We start from the raw sequence: 6,064 nt of genomic DNA, 5'->3' as shown, positions 1-6,064 counted from the left end.
GTACTCTGCACGATAATAGTGCCATGGCACCCTCTGCTGGGGGCTTGAGTTCTTGCGTGTCTAGATATTGAATTACTGTATTACATTTCGATGTCTATGACAAGTTGAAAATGTCATTATTAGAGGAGCTCCATTTGCAATGCTTCACAAATAATTGGAATAACTGTAAAAACTTTTGTTCAAGTATTTTTTCATGATTGTGTCCAAATCAAAAGTTAGCAAGACATTAAGCCTATCCCTGTCTACCTTACTGTTGCCTCTGCTGTTTTGGTTGGCCTAAAGTACTAATATGGATGCTAACCACTGTTTTATGTAGCCTAATAGAGAGTTTATCATGGAGGACTCCACAGAATTCATCCTCCAGGATCAAGGCTCCAGGACGGTCCATGGCAGTAAGGACAACCCCATCCTAACAGCCTCCACTGGGGCTTTGCTCGCTGGCCTCTACGGGATATGGACTATGTTTTCCCTTCCTGACTTCCGCAAAGTACCAAGAAGACTCAAGGTATATCTCATTCACATGAATGTGCTCAGGCCCCTATAACTGTACAGTGAAATCAATAAACAGTAACAGGCTTAACAATGCTTTGCTGCTTGTCTTGGAGTGCATTATCTGTGTTCCATGATGCCTTCAAATAAAGAAAGGGGCTTATGTGGTAAGTCAAATATTTGTAGAACACACAATTGGTAAGTCAAATACACTGAATGTACAAAACATTAGGAACACCTTCCTAATAATGAGTTGCACCCCCTTTGGCCCTCAGAACAGCTTCAATTCGTCGGGGCATGGACTCTACAAGGTGTCGAAATTGTTACACAGGGATGCTGGCCCATGTTGACTTCAATGCTTCCCACAGTTGTGTCAAGATTGTTCAATGTCCTTTGGGTGGTGGACCATTCTTGATACACACAGGAAACTGTTGAGCGTGAAAACCCCAGAAGCTTTGCAGTTCTTGACACACAAACCAGTGCGCCTTGCACCTACTACCATACCCGTTCAAAGGCACTTAAATATTTTGTCTTGCCCATTCACCCTCTGAATCGCACACATACACAATCCATGTCTCAATTATCTCAAGGCTTAAAAATCCTTATTTAACCTGTCTCCTGATTGAAGTGGATATAACAGGTGACATCCATAAGGGATCATAGCGTTCACCTGGATTGGATTCACCTGGTCAGCCTGTCATAGAAAGAGCAGGTGTTCCTAATGTTTTGTGCATTCAGTGTATATAAATAATCAACGAGGGGCTATGCGTTCTATGGAAAATAAGGAAAATAATGCCGCGCTTGCCGAGTGGAACAAACCTTCCACGGAGTTGCATTACTTTTCATAGAAAGCATAGACCCCCGAGTTGAATATCCCTTTTATACCATCGCTATAATTCAACACATTTTCCCCTAGAAATGTGTTCACTTGCACATCCACTGAAGCTACAGTAGTTGCCTTGGTTACCAAACAAACTTGCTAGTTTAGCTAACCAAACCATCAGTACTAGCTTGCTATTATGAAATCGAATTCAGCAATGCCAATAATGTTTTTAATTCAACTTTTGCTTTCAAAAGCAGCTCAAACATAGAACATGTAAGAATGAATTAAAGCCATTTAATTCTACCTTTTCTGATATACCATGCGTTATAGGTTATACTTCGTCTCGGGCCTAACAACACCCATGCCAATATATCCTCCAAACACAAGCTTCTCTGGCATTATCACTTAAATAATGCCTGCTCTAGAATGCTCTTCAAGCCCATCAGAAACTAGTATGCAACGATGCCATGGTATATACACTACCGTTGAAAAGTTTGGGGTCACTTAAAAATGTCCTTGTTTTTTAAAGAAAAACACTTTTTTTGTCCATTAAAATAACATCAAATTGATCAGAAATACAGTGTAGACATTGTTGTAAATGACTGTTGTAGCTGGAAACTGCTGCTTTTTAATGGAATATCGACATAGGCGTACAGAGGCCCATTATCAGCAACCATCACTCCTGTGTTCCAATGGCAAGTTGTGTAAACTAATCCAAGTTTATAATTTTGATCATTAGAAAACCCTTTTGCAATTATGTTAGCACAGCTGAAAACGGTTGTTCTGATTAAAGAAGCAATAAAACTGGCCTTCTTTAGACTAGTTGAGTATCTGGAGCATCAGCATTTGTGGGTTCGATTACAGGCTCAAAATGACCAGAAACAAAGTACTTTCTTCTGAAACGCATCAGTCTAGTCTTGTTCAGAGAAATTAAAGCTATTCCATGCGAGAAATTGCCAAGAAACTGACGATCTCGTACAACGCTGTGTACTACTCCCTTCACAGAACAGCGCAAACTGGGTCTAACCAGAATAGAAAAGGAGTGGTGAGGCCCAGGTGCACAACTGAGCAAGTGGACAAGTACATTAGAGTGTCTAGTTAGAGAAACAGACGCCTCACAAGTCTTCAACTGGCAGCTTCATTAAATAGTACCAGCAAAACACCAGTCTCAACCTCAACAGTGAAGAGGCAACTCCGGGATGCTGGCCTTCTAGGCAGAGTTCCTCTGTCCAGGGAGTGTTCTTTTGCCCATCTTAATCTTTTCTTTTTATTGGCCAGTCTGAGATATGGCATTTTTTTTGCAACTCTGCCTAGAAGGCCAGCATACCGGAGTCGCCTCTTCACTGTTGAGGTTGAGACTGGTGTTTTGCGGGGACTTGTGAGGCGTCAACTCTAGAGGAACTCTAGAGCTCTGTCAGAGTGACCATCAGGTTCTTGGTCACCTCCATGATCAAGGCCCTTCTCCCCCGTTGCTCAATTTGGCTGGGCGGCCAGCTCTGGGAAGAGTCTTGGTGGTTCCAAACATATTCTATTTAAGAATGATGGAGGCCACTGTGTTCTGGGGACCGTCAATGCTGCAGACATTTTTTGGCACCCTTCCTCAGATCTGTGTCTCGACACAATCCTGTCTCGGAGCTCTACGGACAATTCCTTCGACCTCATGGCTTTGTTTTTTCGCTGGCATGTACTGTGAACTGTGTGACCTTATATAGACAGGTGTGTGCCTTTCCAAATCATGTTCAATCAATTGAATTTATCACAGCAAAAAATGTCTAAAAACCAGTTTTCCCTTTGTGATTATCGGGCATTGTGTGTACAGTAGATTGATGAGGATTTAAACAAAAAAATCTATTTTAGAATAAGGTTGTAACGTAGCAAAATGTGGAAAAGGTTAAGGTCTGAATACTTTCCAAAGGCACTGTAGATTGGATTGCTACATGTTTACAACCCTGGCAGGCATGTCTTGTCTGTGCTTATGATGGGTCAGTGCTGTCTCCATCTTGTCTGTGCTTATGATGGGTCAGTGATGTCTCCATCTTGTCTGTGCTTATGATGGGTCAATGCTGTCTCCATCTTGTCTGTGCAAGGACCTTTTCAAGGCTTTGTCCATCTCTGCAACTGAATTGTTGACAATATTCTCCATTCAATCCCCCTGCCTTTTGTTTTTCTACAATACTGCTGTACAGGTATAAAACTGTAAAGGCTCAAGGGTTAAGTATTTCCTACCTAGAAGCAATTAAAAAGTTCTATACAACTCATTGGGGGAAATATTAGTTTCCCACACACCCCGTTTCCTAGACTGAGGGCCAGTCTGTTTGTGCTATCCTGCCAACTCCTTGTCAATCATTGTCCTGTTTGGCTTGACAATCAGCAATGGAGTTGGCAAGAGCAGAAACAGATCTAGGACCAGGCATCTCCCATATTATGGACAATTTTGTATCCTCTATTATAGCAATCCTTTTTCACACATCAACTGGCATTATTATTGACATACAGGTGCCTTACCAGCCCTCGAGTAACGCTCAGACCGTAAACGCCATGAAGCTGCTGAAGGGACACAGAGGCCAACTGGCTGATCTGGGGTCAGGAGACGGGACACTGATGAGTTGGCTCTGGTGAAGTAAACCACTCAGCTATGAACAATAGAGGCTTGTGTCCTAAATGGCGCCTTGTCCCCTATATAGTGTACTACTTTTAACCATATTGGGCATAGGATGGCATTTGGGACAGAAATCAAGTCTGTCACTTACATTTCTTTCTGTTGTAGCAAGGGATCTTGTGTCGTGATGGCAACTGGCAACAGAAAAATTATAGTGAAGTGAGTCACTTACTCATCTGCCATGACTCAACTTCAATGTACCTTCTTGTTTTAGGTGGTTGCTGCTACCTCTGGCCTCCAGTGCACTGGATTTGAGATCAACTTCATGTTGTTGGCGTATGCTAGAGGGAAAGCACGCTGGACAGGAGTGCCAAACAGCCAGGCAAACTTTGTCAATAAAGACTTCTGGAAGGTACAGTATAGCTCTCTAACATGATAATGTTTAATAGACACATACTCTTTACTAAATTAGTCTTTAATGTGACACTGTATTCCTCGCACTTGGAGTGCTACATGTTATCAGGAATCAAGGCAGACTGTGTGAAGTAACAATGTTTATTGTAACCACAAGGGCAGGCAAATGACAGATCAAGGCAGGCAGAGGTTGATAATCCAGAGTAGGAGCAAAGGTACAGGACGGCATGCTGGCTCAGGGACAGGCAGAGTTCAGTAATCCAGAAGTGGAGCAAAGGTACAGGACGGCAGGCTGGCTCAGGGACAGGCAGAGTTCAGTAATCCAGAAGTGGAGCAAAGGTACAGGACGGTATGCTGGCTCAGGGACAGGCAGAGTTCAGTAATCCAGAAGTGGAGCAAAGGTACAGGACGGCAGGCTGGCTCAGGGACAGGCAGAGTTCAGTAATCCAGAAGTGGAGCAAAGGTACAGGACGGCATGCTGGCTCAGGGACAGGCAGAGTTCAGTAATCCAGAAGTGGAGCAAAGGTACAGGACGGCATGCTGGCTCAGGGACAGGCAGAGTTCAGTAATCCAGAAGTGGAGCAAAGGTACAGGACGGCAGGCTGGCTCAGGGACAGTTCAGTAATCCAGAAGTGGAGCAAAGGTACAGGACGGCATGCTGGCTCAGGGACGAGCAGAGTGGTCAGGCGGGCGGGTACAGAGTCAGGACAGGCAAGGGTCCAAAACCAGGAGGACGAGAAAAAGAGGGGCTGGGAAAAGACAGGCGCTGACAGGAAGAATGCTGATAAGCTTGCCAAACAAGATGAACTGGCAACAGACAAACAGAAAACACAGGTATAAGTACACAGGGGATAATGCGGAAGATGGGCGACACCTGGAGGGGGGTGGAGACAAGCACAAAGACAGGTGAAACAGATCAGGGCGTGACACATGTAGGTGTTCCAGCCACACAAGACCTCCACACTGCAAGAACAATTCCAGCTCTCTGCAGCAGATGTTTTATTGTTATAAATCAGATAAAAAATAATTAGGTGTGCTGGATCATTTGGTTAGAGTGTTGATCTGATTGGTTCATGATTAAAACTAGTCTCTCTGATTGGTCCTCAGATGTAGGTGCTGGATGAGAAGCCGCTGAGGGAGCTTCCTGAAGATGCATGTGTCATCGCCTGCCGCTTCCCCCTCCCTCATTGGTCCCACGAGCCTCGCAGGGCGACAGCCTCGACCAGGTATGGGCCTATGACATCAGCACTGTGCAATCAGCCCTAGACTAGTCGACATTCGTGACCCTATGACATCATACTGTGACATTATCGCTGGCTTGATTCAATCCTAATGTCATTCACTGTTTCACACCAAACCCAATTTAGGGTAATTAACACCCAAATCAAACCACAAACCCAATATTGTCAACTGCCTCTTGTATACATTTCATTTGTTGATCTATTGAACAATCAGTAGCGACCCATCATTCAGGGCAGGTGGGGCAGAGCCCCCCACCTGTTTAGATTCTCTCTTTTTTTTGGTGCCTGTTTTGCATGTTATTTTGCCATTAATACGTGTCACATATCAGTTTGCAAACAATGTAAAAAAAAAAAATCTAAATCTTTGACTTAATAAAGGCGCATACTTGGTCTCTTTTTTGCTTTCTTGAGTAAGGCAGCTCTAAAATGCAGGTGTTTCAGCCTAGCTCAGTGCTTTCTGTGGTGGTGGGGCAGCCAGCGGAAAATACGGAGCGTAGG

The 6,064-nt window shown here is 44.0% G+C and overlaps 1 pseudogene; it reads left to right on the top strand.

The window, feature by feature from the left end:
* Window positions 1–334: 334 nt before the first annotated feature.
* Window positions 335–5,782, top strand: LOC106584922 (ATP synthase subunit C lysine N-methyltransferase-like; annotated as a pseudogene).
* The last annotated feature ends 282 nt before the right edge of the window (window positions 5,783–6,064 follow it).

Source organism: Salmo salar, chromosome ssa24, assembly GCF_905237065.1.
Source record: "Salmo salar chromosome ssa24, Ssal_v3.1, whole genome shotgun sequence".
Lineage (NCBI taxonomy): Eukaryota > Metazoa > Chordata > Actinopteri > Salmoniformes > Salmonidae > Salmo > Salmo salar.
This window is presented reverse-complemented; position numbering and strand designations above follow the sequence as displayed.